Raw genomic sequence first — 16,364 nt, forward strand, 5'->3', positions numbered from 1 at the left:
TGCAGCCAGCCAACCAACCAGGGACCAAGGCTGCTCTGAATGCACTGAAGCACTACAATACCTCGGCAACCTCTGAGAGAGAGGCTAGTATCTGTATTGTTCCTCAGCAACCTCTGAGAGAGAGGCTAGTATCTGTATTGTACCTCAGAGAGAGAGGCTAGTATCTGTATTGTTCCTCAGGAACCTCTGAGAGAGAGGCTAGTATCTGTATTGTACCTCAGGAACCTCTGAGAGAGAGGCTAGTATCTGTATTGTTCCTCAGGAACCTCTGGGAGAGAGGCTAGTATCTGTATTGTTCCTCAGGAACCTCTGAGAGAGAGGCTAGTATCTGTATTGTACCTCAGGAACCTCTGAGAGAGAGGCTAGTATCTGTATTGTTCCTCAGGAACCTCTGAGAGAGAGGCTAGTATCTGTATTGTACCTCAGGAACCTCAGAGAGAGAGGCTAGTATCTGTATTGTACCTCAGAGAGAGAGGCTAGTATCTGTATTGTTCCTCAGGAACCTCTGAGAGAGAGGCTAGTATCTGTATTGTACCTCAGGAACCTCTGAGAGAGAGGCTAGTATCTGTATTGTTCCTCAGGAACCTCTGGGAGAGAGGCTAGTATCTGTATTGTTCCTCAGGAACCTCTGAGAGAGAGGCTAGTATCTGTATTGTACCTCAGGAACCTCTGAGAGGCTAGTATCTGTATTGTTCCTCAGGAACCTCTGAGAGAGAGGCTAGTATCTGTATTGTTCCTCAGGAACCTCTGAGAGAGAGGCTAGTATCTGTATTGTACCTCAGAGAGAGAGACTAGTATCTGTATTGTACCTCAGGAACCTCTGTGAGAGAGAGAGAGAGAGAGAGAGAGAGAGAGAGAGAGAGAGAGAGAGAGAGAGAGAGAGAGAGAGAGAGAGAGAGAGAGAGAGAGAGAGAGAGAGAGAGAGAGAGAGAGAGAGAGAGAGAGAGAGAGAGAGAGAGAGAGAGAGAGAGAGAGAGAGAGAGAGAGAGAGAGAGAGAGAGAGAGAGAGAGAGAGAGAGAGAGAGACTAGTATCTGTATTGTTCCTCAGGAACCTCTGAGAGAGAGGCTAGTATTTGTATTGTACCTCAGGAACCTCTGAGAGGCTAGTATCTGTATTGTTCCTCAGGAACCTCGGAGATGGCGTAGCAGTCGGACGTGTGTTTAGTCTTGTCCCGTCCTGTCTAGTGTAAATATAGTTTTCTTCGTTTTTTTTTCTGTATATATTTCGTATATATTTTAATCTCACTTTCCAACTAGAGCTGAATATACTCTCCTGCAACCCGCATCACCCAATGTGGTACGGATCTGCTTTTTCTATACTTTACTTTAGAACCGGAACCCCCATCAGAAGCTAGCCAGCTAACTAGCTACTAGCTAGTACTCAGTTAGCCATTGCTAGCGGTCTTCAAAGCTAACTAGGACACCAGCGCGACATCAACCCAGAGCACATCAGACTGCTTTTTCTCCGGATTCCTACCGCAAGCTCTGAACCTTTACACCGGATCATCGCAACTAGCTAGCTGCAATCCGAGTGGCTACTCCTGGCTAACGTCTCTGTCCCAAAACAAGCACCAATTAGCCTTGAACTAGCCTCGAGCTAAGCCCATCTCCCGACTAGCCGAAGAGGCCCAACAATACCTCTTTTGCCAATTGGCCTGGACCCTTTACTGCCGACACGGAGCCCCGCCGATCCATCACGACTGGTCCGCCGACATAATCGTCCGAGGTGGTTTCAACAGGCTTTTTCGTTGCGACATCGCCAAAGATCCATCTGCCGGCCAAGGCCCGCGAGCTTTCTGAAACGCTGTGTCTCCAGCTCACCTAGCGTACTAGAGCACCTGTAGCATACTCCTGGGCTACAATTACCCGGGCCCACGACCGGTCTGTCGATGTCACCGCATGAAGAGGAATAAACAGACTCACCCCATCGCGACGTCCCCCCAAAGGTTAACTCTCTAGCCCTCGCTATCTCCCTGCTTGCTAATTCGGCCTGCTAACGGCTAGCTTGTCTAGCCCGGGCCTACGAACTGTTAGCTTGTTAGCACAGGCCTGCTAACCATCTGAATCACTGCATCCCAAACACTCTGAACCCATCTCTTTTTGATTTTTATTTTGTTTATACCTTCCGGAAACCTGCCTCACCCACTGTGGTACGGAATCGCTGTTACTTTTAATTTTTATTTTATTTTTATGACACACTCAAGAACCTCCAGACGCTAACCAGCTAACTAGCTACAAGCTATTTAGTCATTGTTAGTTTAAAAAAAAAAACCTGGATAACACTCGCCAGCCCAGCCCCCCTGCCCCATCCACCGCTGCCCCCTGGACACTGATCTCTTGGCTACATAGCTGACGCACACTGGACTGTCCATTAATCACGGTACTCCACTCTGCTTGTTTGTTTTATCTGTCGGCCCAGTTGCCTAGTCAACGCCATTTTACCTGCTGTTTGTTGTGCTAGCTGATTAGCCTCGCCCACTTTTTTTAGCTAGCTTTCTCAATTCAACACCTGTGACTACTGTATGCCTCGCTGTATGTCTCTCTCAAATGTCAATATGCCTTGTATACTGTTGTTCAGGTTAGTTATCATTGTTTTAGTTCACAATGGAGCCCCTAGATCAACTCTGCATACCCCTGTTACCTCCCTTGTCCCACCCCCCACACATGCGGTGACATCACCCATTTACAACCAGCATGTCCAGAGATACAACCTCTCTCATCATCACCCAGTGCCTGGGCTTACCTCCGCTGTACCCGCACCCCACCACACCCCTGTCTGCGCATTATGCCCTGAATATATTCTACCATGCCCAGAAACCTGCTCCTCTTATCCTCTGCCCCCAACGCTCTAGGCGACCAGTTTTGATAGCCTTTAGCCGTACCCTCATACTACTCCTTCTCTGTTCCGCGGGTGATGTGGAGGTAAACCCAGGCCCCGCATGTCCCCAGGTACCCTCATTTGTTGACTTCTGTGATCGAAAAAGTCTTGGTTTCATGCATGTCAACATCAGAAGCCTCCTCCCTAAGTTTGTTTTACTCACTGCTTTAGCACACTCTGCTAACCCTGATGTCCTTGCCGTGTCTGAATCCTGGCTCAGGAAGGCCACCAAAAATTCAGAGATTTCCATACCCAACTATAACATCTTCCGTCAAGATAGAACTGCCAAAGGGGGCGGAGTCGCAGTCTACTGCAGAGATAGCCTGCAAAGTAATGTCATACTTTCCAGGTCCATACCCAAACAGTTTGAACTACTAATTTTGAAAATTACTCTCTCCAGAAACAAGTCTCTCACTGTTGCCGCCTGCTACCGACCCCCCTCAGCTCCCAGCTGTGCCCTGGACACCATTTGTGAATTGATCGCCCCCCATCTAGCTTCAGAGTTTGTTCTGTTAGGTGACCTAAACTGGGATATGCTTAACACCCGGCAGTCCTACAATCTAAGCTAGATGCCCTCAATCTCACTCAAATCATCAAGGAACCCACCAGGTACAACCCTATCTCTGTAAACAAGGGCACCCTCATAGACGTCATCCTGACCAACTGGCCCTCCAAATATACCTCTGCTGTCTTCAACCAGGATCTCAGCGATCACTGCCTCATCGCCTGTATCCGCCACGGCAGCCACCCCTCATCAGTCAAACGCTCCCTAAAACACCAGGCCCCTCATCACTGTCAAACGCTCCCATACGTAGAAAACACTTCTGTGAGCAGGCATATATTATTATTATTATAATCGACCTGGCCCGGGTATCCTGGAAGGACATTGACCTCATCCCGTCAGTTGAGGATGCATGGTCATTCTTTAAAAGTAACTTCCTCACCATTTTAGATAAGCATGCTCCGTTCAAAAAATGCAGAACCAAGAACAGATACAGCCCTTGGTTCACTCCAGACCTGACTGCCCTCGACCAGCACAAAAACATCCTGTGGCGGACTGCAATAGCATCGAATAGCCCCCGTGATATGCAACTGTTTAGGGAAGTCAGGAACCAATACACGCAGTCAGTCAGGAAAGCTAAGGCCAGCTTCTTCAGGCAGAAGTTTGCATCCTGTAGCTCCAACTCCAAAAAGTTCTGGGACACTGTGAAGTCCATGGAGAACAAGAGCACCTCCTCCCAGCTGCCCACTGCACTGAGGCTAGGAAACACTGTCTCCACCGATAAATCCATGATTATCGAAAACTTCAATAAGCACTTCTCAACGGCTGGCCATGCCTTCCGCCTGGCTACTCCAACCTCGGCCAACAGCGCCGCCCCCCCCGTAGCTCCTCACCCAAGCCTCTCCAGGTTCTCCTTTACCCAAATCCAGATAGCAGATGTTCTGAAAGAGCTGCAAAACCTGGACCCGTACAAATCAGCTGGGCTTGACAATCTGGACCCGCTATTTCTGAAACTATCTGCCGCCATTGTCGCAACCCCTATTACCAGCCTGTTCAACCTCTCTTTCATATCGTCTGAGATCCCCAAGGATTGGAAAGCTGCCGCAGTCATCCCCCTCTCCAAACTGTTACAGACCTATATCCATCCTGCCCTGCCTATCTAAGGTCTTCGAAAGCCAAGTCAACAAACAGGTCACTGACCATCTCGAATCCCACCGTACCTTCTCCGCTGTGCAATCTGGTTTCCGAGCCGGTCACGGATGCACCTCGGCCACACTCAAGGTACTAAACGATATCATAACCGCCATCGATAAAAGACAGTACTGTGCAGCCGTCTTCATCGACCTCGCCAAGGCTTTCGACTCTGTCAATCACCATATTCTTATCGGCAGACTCAACAGCCTCGGGTTTTTCGGATGACTGCCTTGCCTGGTTCACCAATTACTTTGCAGACAGAGTTCAGTGTGTCAAATCGGAGGGCATGCTGTCTGGTCTTCTGGCAGTCTCTATGGGGGTGCCACAGGGTTCAATTCTCGGGCCGACTCTTTTCTCTGTGTATATCAATGATGTTGCTCTTGCTGCGGGCGATTCCCTGATCCACCTCTACGCAGACGACACCATTCTATATACTTTCGGCCCGTCATTGGACACTGTGCTATCTAACCTCCAAACGAGCTTCAATGCCATACAGCACTCCTTCCGTGGCCTCCAACTGCTCCTAAACGTGAGTAAAACCAAATGCATGCTTTTCAACCGATCGCTGCCTGCACCCGCATGCCCGACTAGCATCACCACCCTGGATGGTTCCGACCTTGAATATGTGGACATCTATAAGTATCTAGGTGTCTGGCTAGACTGCAAACTCTCCTTCCAGACCCACATCAAACATCTCCAATCGAAAATCAAATCAAGAGTCTGCTTTCTATTCCGCAACAAAGCCTCCTTCACTCACGCTGCCAAGCTTACCCTAGTAAAACTGACTATCCTACCGATCCTCGACTTCGGCGATGTCATCTACAAAATGGCTTCCAACACTCTACTCAGCAAACTGGATGCAGTTTATCACAGTGCCATCCGTTTTGTCACTAAAGCACCTTATACCACCCACCACTGCGACTTGTATACTCTAGTCAGCTGGCCCTCACTACATATTCGTCGCCAGACCCACTGGCTCCAGGTCATCTACAAGTCCATGCTAGGTAAAGCTCCGCCTTATCTCAGTTCACTGGTCACGATGGCAACACCCATCCGTAGCACGCGCTCCAGCAGGTGTATCTCACTGATCATCCCTAAAGCCAACACATCATTTGGCCGCCTTTCGTTCCAGTACTCTGCTGCCTGTGACTGGAACGAATTGCAAAAATCGCTGAAGTTGGAGACTTTATCTCCCTCACCAACTTCAAACATCAGCTATCCGAGCAGCTAACCGATCGCTGCAGCTGTACATAGTCTATAGGAAAATAGCCCACCCATTTTCACCTACCTCATTCCCATACTGTTTTTTATACTGTTTTTATTTATTTATTTTTCTGCTCTTTTGCACACCAATATCTCTACCTGTACATGACCATCTGATCATTTATCACTCCAGTGTTAATCTGCAAAATTGTATTATTCGCCTACCTCCTCATGCCTTTTGCACACATTGTATATAGACTGCCCATTTTTTTCTACTGTGTTATTGACTTGTTAATTGTTTATTCCATGTGTAACTCTGTGTTGTCTGTTCACACTGCTATGCTTTATCTTGGCCAGGTCGCAGTTGCAAATGAGAACTTGTTCTCAACTAGCCTACCTGGTTAAATAAAAAATAAATAAAAGAGGCTAGTATCTGTATTGTTCCTCAGGAACCTCTGAGAGAGAGGCTAGTATCTGTATTGTTCCTCAGGAACCTCTGAGAGAGAGGCTAGTATCTGTATTGTTCCTCAGGAACCTCTGAGAGAGAGGCTAGTATCTGTATTGTTCCTCAGGAACCTCTGAGAGAGAGGCTAGTATCTGTATTGTTCCTCAGGAACCTCTGAGAGAGAGGCTAGTATCTGTATTGTGTTTGAGAGCCTGTTAAATGTCTTCCTTTAGAATGAGATGCTGGAGGAGGGCCAAGAGTATGCTGTGATGCTGTACACGTGGAGGAGCTGCTCTCGAGCTATCCCACAGGTAACCACTGCATGGCTGACTGATATACTGCTCTCATGCTATCCCACAGGTAACCACTGCATGGCTGACTGATATACTGCTCTCATGCTATCCCACAGGTAACCACTGCATGGCTGACTGATATACTGCTCTCATGCTATCCCACAGGTAACCAATGCATGGCTGACTGATATACTGCTTTCATGCTATCCCACAGGTAACCACTGCATGGCTGACTGATATACTGCTCTCATGCTATCCCACAGGCAACCACTGCATGGCTGACTGATATACTGCTCTCATGCTATCCCACAGGTAACCACTGCATGGCTGACTGATATACTGCTCTCATGCTATCCCACAGGCAACCACTGCATGGCTGACTGATATACTGCTCTCATGCTATCCCACAGGTAACCACTGCATGGCTGACTGATATACTGCTCTCATGCTATCCCACAGGCAACCACTGCATGGCTAACTGATATACTGCTCTCATGCTATCCCACAGGTAACCACTGCATGGCTGACTGATATACTGCTCTCATGCTATCCCACAGGCAACCACTGCATGGCTGACTGATATACTGCTCTCATGCTATCCCACAGGTAACCACTGCATGGCTGACTGATATACTGCTCTCATGCTATCCCACAGGCAACCACTGCATGGCTGACTGATATACTGCTCTCATGCTATCCCACAGGTAACCACTGCATGGCTGACTGATATACTGCTCTCATGCTATCCCACAGGTAACCACTGCATGGCTGAGGCTGATCTGATACTCCACATAACTCTAACATTACATGTGAATGGCTCCTGATCTCCCATGTGAATGGCTCCTGACCTCCCATGTGAATGGCTCCTGATCTCCCATGTGAATGGCTCCTGACCTCCCATGTGAATGGCTCCTGACCTCCCATGTGAATGGCTCCTGATCTCCCATGTGAATGGCTCCTGATCTCCCATGTGAATGGCTCCTGATCTCCCATGTGAATGGCTCCTGACCTCCCATGTGAATGGCTCCTGATCTCCCATGTGAATGGCTCCTGATCTCCCATGTGAATGGCTCCTGACCTCCCATGTGAATGGCTCCTGTTCTCCCATGTGAATGGCTCTCTTCTCTCTTCCTCCCTCTACCAGGTGAAGTGTAATGAGCAGCCCAACAGAGTGGAGATCTATGAGAAGACAGTGGAGGTGCTGGAGCCTGAGGTCACCAAGCTCATGAACTTTATGTACTTCCAGGTAACACCAACCAGCCAGAGAAACCCTCACCTCTCTCACACACCCTCACCTCTCTCACTCACACACCCTCACCTCTCTCTCTGTCCCACCAACCAGACACCCTGATCTCTCTCTCTCTGTCCCACCAACCAGCCAGAGAAACCCTTACCTCTCTCTCTCTGTCCCACCAACCAGACACCCTCACCTCTCTCTCTTTCCCACCAACCAGACACCCTGACCTCTCTCTCTCTCTTTCCCACCAACCAGACACCCTGACCTCTCTCTCTCTGTCACACCAACCAGACACCCTGACCTCTCTCTCTGTCCCACCAACCAGACACCCTGATCTCTCTCTCTCTCTGTCCCACCAACCAGCCAGAGAAACCCTTACCTCTCTCTCTCTGTCCCACCAACCAGACACCCTGACCTCTCTCTCTCTTTCCCACCAACCAGACACCCTGACCTCTCTCTCTCTTTCCCACCAACCAGACACCCTCACCTCTCTCTCTGTCCCACCAACCAGACACCCTGATCTCTCTCTCTCTCTGTCCCACCAACCAGCCAGAGAAACCCTTACCTCTCTCTCTCTGTCCCACCAACCAGACACCCTCACCTCTCTCTCTGTTCCACTAACCAGACACCCTGACCTCTCTCTCTGTCCCACCAACCAGACACCCTGACCTCTCTCTGTCCCACCAACTAGACACCCTGACCTCTCTCTCTGTCCCACCAACTAGACACCCTGAACTCTCTCTCTGTCCCACCAACCAGACACCCTGACCTCTCTCTGTGCCACCAACTAGACACCCTGACCTCTCTCTGTCCCACCAACCAGACACCCTGACCTCTCTCTGTCCCACCAACTAGACACCCTGACCTCTCTCTGTCCCACCAACTAGACACCCTGACCTCTCTCTCTGTCCCACCAACCAGACTCCCTGACCTCTCTGTCACACCAACCAGACTCCCTGACCTCTGTCACACCAACCAGACACCCCACATTGATAAAGTAGGCTGCCAGGGAGTTGTTGTTGTTGTCGAACAAGCTCTATTCTGGTGGCTTCTGGTACTTTCTAATGGCTTGATTACACAGTTAAATGATTGAATAAGACTTAACCCCCCAATGACTTTACATTTGGTGTGTTATTGAGTAGAAAGACATGACTTTACATTTGGTGTGTTATTGAGTAGAAAGACATGACTTTACATTTGGTGTGTTATTGAGTAGAAAGACATGACTTTACATTTGGTGTGTTATTGAGTAGAAAGACATGACTTTACATTTGGTGTGTTATTGAGTAGAAAGACATGACTTTACATTTGGTGTGTTATTGAGTAGAAAGACATGACTTTACATTTGGTGTGTTATTGAGTAGAAAGACATGACTTTACATTTGGTGTGTTATTGAGTAGAAAGACATGACTTTACATTTGGTGTGTTATTGAGTAGAAAGACATGACTTTACATTTGGTGTGCTATTGAGTAGAAAGACATGACTTTACATTTGGTGTGTTATTGAGTAGAAAGACATGACTTTACATTTGGTGTGTTATTGAGTAGAAAGACATGACTTTACATTTGGTGTGTTATTGAGTAGAAAGACATGACTTTACATTTGGTGTGTTATTGAGTAGAAAGACATGACTTTACATTTGGTGTGTTATTGAGTAGAAAGACATGACTTTACATTTGGTGTGTTATTGAGTAGAAAGACATGACTTTACATTTGGTGTGTTATTGAGTAGAAAGACTTTACAGTTAAAATGACTGAACATTTCTGTTTTCAGTGTGTTAGTTGTTTTGGATATCAACTAGGACCAGATATGATCAGGACTATTCTCTAAGATCGCCTTTTAACCTGTTTTTTCTTGAGATTTAAGTCCGATTCGCCCTATGAATTGCCCCAATGACGTCTGTTCTTCAAATGATGTATTTGATTGGCTCTGCTGCTGTCGACACTTAGGATAAGGAAACCAGGGTGGCATTTTGTATTGGGTGAATTATAGTTTTAACAGTTTGGCCTGATAACCATTCACTGTGGATGGGGTTGTCAGGGGAGGGGCAGGATGTTTTTGAGACAGAGTTGGTAGGGTTTCAGAGCTGTCAATCAATCACTGTGGGTGGGACTTGGAGAGGAGGTAGGTTAGTGATCTAGTCAGAAAAACTCTTTCAATTTAGTTTGAGGCAAAAACCTAAGAGAAAGGTTGTTCTGTCTGGTCAACATGGATTCCCTGTTGAGAAACAATATAGATTTACAGGAAAATAGACCTTCCAGATAAAACCCTCTTGGGCCTCACTCCCCCCTATCTGAGAAATCTACTGTAGCCCTCATTCTCCACATACAACCCCCGTTCTGCCAGTCACCTTCTGTTAAAGGTCCCCAAAGCACACACATCTCTGGGTCAAAAATGCAAGCCCTCGCATAATATATGGACAATTGTCAATTTTGCAAAAAATTCTGTTATTGGTACTGCAGAATGAGGCTCTTCTCTCCTGCAGTGAGGATTCAACATCTTCATCTAATGTTTTTGAATTTATCTGCAGAGAATCGGCAAAAAGCAGTATCAGTATTTGTGAGCCAGACGCTGGATTGAGATAGAGCCTTTATTTGTTTCCCTGGAGTTCTCCATGATCCAGGATACGAACGGGTTCAGTTCAATGTTTTAAATCAATTGTTAAATGCTTTATTGACAAATAACACTGTCAGTCATGTAAGGAAATATGGGTAGTGTTTAATGATCTGTGAAGACTTATATTGAATTTAGGCGACCTGTTCGGTGGTCTGGTCTGGGCGACCTGTTCGGTGGTCTGGTCTGGGCGACCTGTTCGGTGGTCTGGTCTGGGCGACCTGTTCGGTGGTCTGGGCGACCTGTTTGGTGGTCTGGGCGACCTGTTCGGTGGTCTGGGCGACCTGTTCGGTGGTCTGGGCGACCTGTTCGGTGGTCTGGTCGACCTGTTCGGTGGTCTGGTCGACCTGTTCGGTGGTCTGGGCGACCTGTTCGGTGGTCTGGGCGACCTGTTCGGTGGTCTGGTCGACCTGTTCGGTGGTCTGGGCGACCTGTTCGGTGGTCTGGGCGACCTGTTCGGTGGTCTGGTCGACCTGTTCGGTGGTCTGGGCGACCTGTTCGGTGGTCTGGTCTGGGCGACCTGTTCGGTGGTCTGGGCGACCTGTTCGGTGGTCTGGGCGACCTGTTCGGTGGTCTGGTCGACCTGTTCGGTGGTCTGGGCGACCTGTTCGGTGGTCTGGTCGACCTGTTCGGTGGTCTGGGCGACCTGTTCGGTGGTCTGGTCTGGGCGACCTGTTCGGTGGTCTGGTCTGGGCGACCTGTTCGGTGGTCTGGGCGACCTGTTCGGTGGTCTGGGCGACCTGTTCGGTGGTCTGGGCGACCTGTTCGGTGGTCTGGGCGACCTGTTCGGTGGTCTGGTCTGGGCGACCTGTTCGGTGGTCTGGTCTGGTCGACCTGTTCGGTGGTCTGGTCTGGGCGACCTGTTCGGTGGTCTGGGCGACCTGTTCGGTGGTCTGGTCTGGGCGACCTGTTCGGTGGTCTGGGCGACCTGTTCGGTGGTCTGGGCGACCTGTTCGGTGGTCTGGGCGACCTGTTCGGTGGTCTGGGCGACCTGTTCGGTGGTCTGGTCTGGGCGACCTGTTCGGTGGTCTGGGCGACTTGTTCGGTGGTCTGGTCTGGGCGACCTGTTCGGTGGTCTGGGCGACCTGTTCGGTGGTCTGGTCTGGGCGACCTGTTCGGTGGTCTGGGCGACCTGTTCGGTGGTCTGGGCGACCTGTTCGGTGGTCTGGGCGACCTGTTCGGTGGTCTGGGCGACCTGTTCGGTGGTCTGGTCGACCTGTTCGGTGGTCTGGTCTGGGCGACCTGTTCGGTGGTCTGGTCTGGGCGACCTGTTCGGTGGTCTGGTCTGGGCGACCTGTTCGGTGGTCTGGGCGACCTGTTCGGTGGTCTGGTCGACCTGTTCGGTGGTCTGGGCGACCTGTTCGGTGGTCTGGTCGACCTGTTCGGTGGTCTGGGCGACCTGTTCGGTGGTCTGGTCTGGGCGACCTGTTCGGTGGTCTGGTCTGGGCGACCTGTTCGGTGGTCTGGGCGACCTGTTCGGTGGTCTGGGCGACCTGTTCGGTGGTCTGGTCGACCTGTTCGGTGGTCTGGGCGACCTGTTCGGTGGTCTGGTCAACCTGTTCGGTGGTCTGGGCGACCTGTTCGGTGGTCTGGTCTGGGCGACCTGTTCGGTGGTCTGGGCGACCTGTTCGGTGGTCTGGGCGACCTGTTCGGTGGTCTGGGCGACCTGTTCGGTGGTCTGGGCGACCTGTTCGGTGGTCTGGTCGACCTGTTCGGTGGTCTGGGCGACCTGTTCGGTGGTCTGGGCGACCTGTTCGGTGGTCTGGTCTGGGCGACCTGTTCGGTGGTCTGGTCGACCTGTTCGGTGGTCTGGGCGACCTGTTCGGTGGTCTGGTCGACCTGTTCGGTGGTCTGGGCGACCTGTTCGGTGGTCTGGTCTGGGCGACCTGTTCGGTGGTCTGGTCGACCTGTTCGGTGGTCTGGTCTGGGCGACCTGTTCGGTGGTCTGGGCGACCTGTTCGGTGGTCTGGGCGACCTGTTCGGTGGTCTGGGCGACCTGTTCGGTGGTCTGGGCGACCTGTTCGGCGACCTGTTCGGTGGTCTGGTCTGGGCGACCTGTTCGGTGGTCTGGGCGACCTGTTCGGTGGTCTGGTCGACCTGTTCGGTGGTCTGGGCGACCTGTTCGGTGGTCTGGGCGACCTGTTCGGTGGTCTGGTCGACCTGTTCGGTGGTCTGGGCGACCTGTTCGGTGGTCTGGTCGACCTGTTCGGTGGTCTGGGCGACCTGTTCGGTGGTCTGGTCTGGGCGACCTGTTCGGTGGTCTGGGCGACCTGTTCGGTGGTCTGGGCGACCTGTTCGGTGGTCTGGGCGACCTGTTCGGTGGTCTGGTCGACCTGTTCGGTGGTCTGGGCGACCTGTTCGGTGGTCTGGTCTGGGCGACCTGTTCGGTGGTCTGGGCGACCTGTTCGGTGGTCTGGTCTGGGCGACCTGTTCGGTGGTCTGGGCGACCTGTTCGGTGGTCTGGTCGACCTGTTCGGTGGTCTGGGCGACCTGTTCGGTGGTCTGGTCTGGGCGACCTGTTCGGTGGTCTGGGCGACCTGTTCGGTGGTCTGGGCGACCTGTTCGGTGGTCTGGTCGACCTGTTCGGTGGTCTGGGCGACCTGTTCGGTGGTCTGGTCGACCTGTTCGGTGGTCTGGGCGACCTGTTCGGTGGTCTGGTCTGGGCGACCTGTTCGGTGGTCTGGGCGACCTGTTCGGTGGTCTGGGCGACCTGTTCGGTGGTCTGGGCGACCTGTTCGGTGGTCTGGGCGACCTGTTCGGTGGTCTGGGCGACCTGTTCGGTGGTCTGGTCTGGGCGACCTGTTCGGTGGTCTGGTCTGGGCGACCTGTTCGGTGGTCTGGTCTGGGCGACCTGTTCGGTGGTCTGGGCGACCTGTTCGGTGGTCTGGTCGACCTGTTCGGTGGTCTGGGCGACCTGTTCGGTGGTCTGGGCGACCTGTTCGGTGGTCTGGTCTGGGCGACCTGTTCGGTGGTCTGGGCGACCTGTTCGGTGGTGTGGCGAATTGCAAGTTTTAAATGAAAAGAAGCTGTGTAACATTTTATTAACATTATTACAGATTTTTCAGTTCTATTTTTCTCAGTGGCCTTTTAAAGCAGTGCATATTTAATGTGCTCTCTTTTGACATTGATATCAACCCTCTGTTTCTCCTCATCAGCGAACGGCTATAGACCGCTTCTGTGGGGAGGTGCGTCGTCTCTGCCACGCTGAGAGGAGGAAGGACTTTGTCTCCGAGGCCTACCTCCTGACCCTGGGGAAGTTCATCAACATGTTCGCTGTGCTGGACGAACTCAAGAACATGAAGTGTAGCGTCAAGAACGACCACTCTGCCTACAAACGGTACAGACAGGTCCTACATGGGAACCTATTCCCAAACGGTACAGACAGGTCCTACATGGGAACCTATTCCCAAACGGTACAGACAGGTCCTACATGGGAACCTATTCCCAAACGGTACAGACAGGTCCTACATGGGAACCTATTCCCAAACGGTACAGACAGGTCCTACATGGGAACCTATTCCCAAACGGTACAGATAGGTCCTACATGGGAACCTATTCCCTAACGGTACAGACAGGTCCTACATGGGAACCTATTCCCAAACGGTACAGACAGGTCCTACATGGGAACCTATTCCCAAACGGTACAGACAGGTCCTACATGGGAACCTATTCCCTAACGGTACAGACAGGTCCTACATGGGAACCTATTCCCAAACGGTACAGATAGGTCCTACATGGGAACCTATTCCCAAACGGTACAGACAGGTCCTACATGGGAACCTATTCCCAAACGGTACAGATAGGTCCTACATGGGAACCTATTCCCAAACGGTACAGACAGGTCCTACATGGGAACCTATTCCCAAACGGTACAGATAGGTCCTACATGGGAACCTATTCCCAAACGGTACAGACAGGTCCTACATGGGAACCTATTCCCAAACGGTACAGACAGGTCCTACATGGGAACCTATTCCCAAACGGTACAGATAGGTCCTACATGGGAACCTATTCCCAAATGGTACAGATAGGTCCTACATGGGAACCTATTCCCAAACGGTACAGACAGGTCCTACATGGGAACCTATTCCCAAACGGTACAGATAGGTCCTACATGGGAACCTATTCCCAAACGGTACAGATAGGTCCTACATGGGAACCTATTCCCAAACGGTACAGATAGGTCCTACATGGGAACCTATTCCCAAACGGTACAGACAGGTCCTACATGGGAACCTATTCCCAAACGGTACAGACAGGTCCTACATGGGAACCTATTCCCAAACGGTACAGATAGGTCCTACATGGGAACCTATTCCCAAACGGTACAGACAGGTCCTACATGGGAACCTATTCCCAAACGGTACAGACAGGTCCTACATGGGAACCTATTCCCAAACGGTACAGATAGGTCCTACATGGGAACCTATTCCCAAACGGTACAGACAGGTCCTACATGGGAACCTATTCCCTTTATAGTGCACTACTTTATACTACTACTAGGTCTCTGGTCAACACACACACACACACACACACACACACACACACACACACACACACACACACACACACACACACACACACACACACACACACACACACACACACACACACACACACACACACACACACACACACACACACACACACACACACACACACACACACACACACACACACACACACACACACACACACACACACACACACACACACACACACACACACACACACACACACACACACACACACACACACACACACACACACACACACACACACACACACACACACACACACACACACACACACACACACACACACACACACACACACAGTCATTTAGAAGACTCTTATCCAGGGAGACTACAGTAGTGAGTCATTTAGCAGACTCTTATCCAGAGACACTACAGTAGTGAGTCATTTAGCAGACTCTTATCCAGAGACACTACAGTAGTGAGTCATTTAGCAGACTCTTATCCAGAGACACTACAGTAGTGAGTCATTTAGCAGACTCTTATCCAGAGACACTACAGTAGTGAGTCATTTAGCAGACTCTTATCCAGAGACACTACAGTAGTGAGTCATTTAGAAGACTCTTATCCAGAGACACTACAGTAGTGAGTTATTTAGAAGACTCTTGTCCAGAGACACTACAGTAGTGAGTCATTTAGCAGACTCTTATCCAGAGACACTACAGTAGTGAGTCATTTAGAAGACTCTTATCCAGAGACACTACAGTAGTGAGTCATTTAGAAGACTCTTATCCAGAGACACTACAGTAGTGAGTCATTTAGAAGACTCTTATCCAGAGACACTACAGTAGTGAGTCATTTAGCAGACTCTTATCCAGAGACACTACAGTAGTGAGTCATTTAGAAGACTCTTATCCAGAGACACTACAGTAGTGAGTCATTTAGAAGACTCTTGTCCAGAGACACTACAGTAGTGAGTCATTTAGCAGACTCTTATCAAGAGACACTACAGTAGTGAGTCATTTAGCAGACTCTTGTCCAGAGACACTACAGTAGTGAGTCATTTAGCAGACTCTTATCCAGAGACACTACAGTAGTGAGTCATTTAGCAGACTCTTATCCAGAGACACTACAGTAGTGAGTCATTTAGAAGACTCTTGTCCAGAGACACTACAGTACTGTGTGCATACATTTTCATTCGTACTGGTCCCCCGTGGGAATCGAACCCACAACCCTGCAGGTTCAATGCATTGCATGGTATACAGGGGGTTACAGTACAGAGTCAATGTGGAGGCTATATACAGGGGGTTAGGGTACAGAGTCAATGTGGAGGCTATATACAGGGTGTTACGGTACAGAGTCAATGTGGAGGCTATATACAGGGTATTACGGTACAGAGTCAATGTGGAGTCTCTATACAGGGGGTACCGGTACAGAGTCAATGTGGAGGCTATATACAGGGTGTTACGGTACAGAGTCAATGTGGAGGCTATATACAGGGTGTTACGGTACAGAGTCAA

At 50.3% G+C, this 16,364-nt stretch overlaps 1 pseudogene; it reads left to right on the forward strand.

Moving 5' to 3' along the window:
• Positions 1 to 16,364, forward strand: part of LOC123995929 — a 151,351-nt pseudogene that overhangs the window by 15,405 nt on the left and 119,582 nt on the right.

This window comes from Oncorhynchus gorbuscha, linkage group LG02, assembly GCF_021184085.1.
Source record: "Oncorhynchus gorbuscha isolate QuinsamMale2020 ecotype Even-year linkage group LG02, OgorEven_v1.0, whole genome shotgun sequence".
Lineage (NCBI taxonomy): Eukaryota > Metazoa > Chordata > Actinopteri > Salmoniformes > Salmonidae > Oncorhynchus > Oncorhynchus gorbuscha.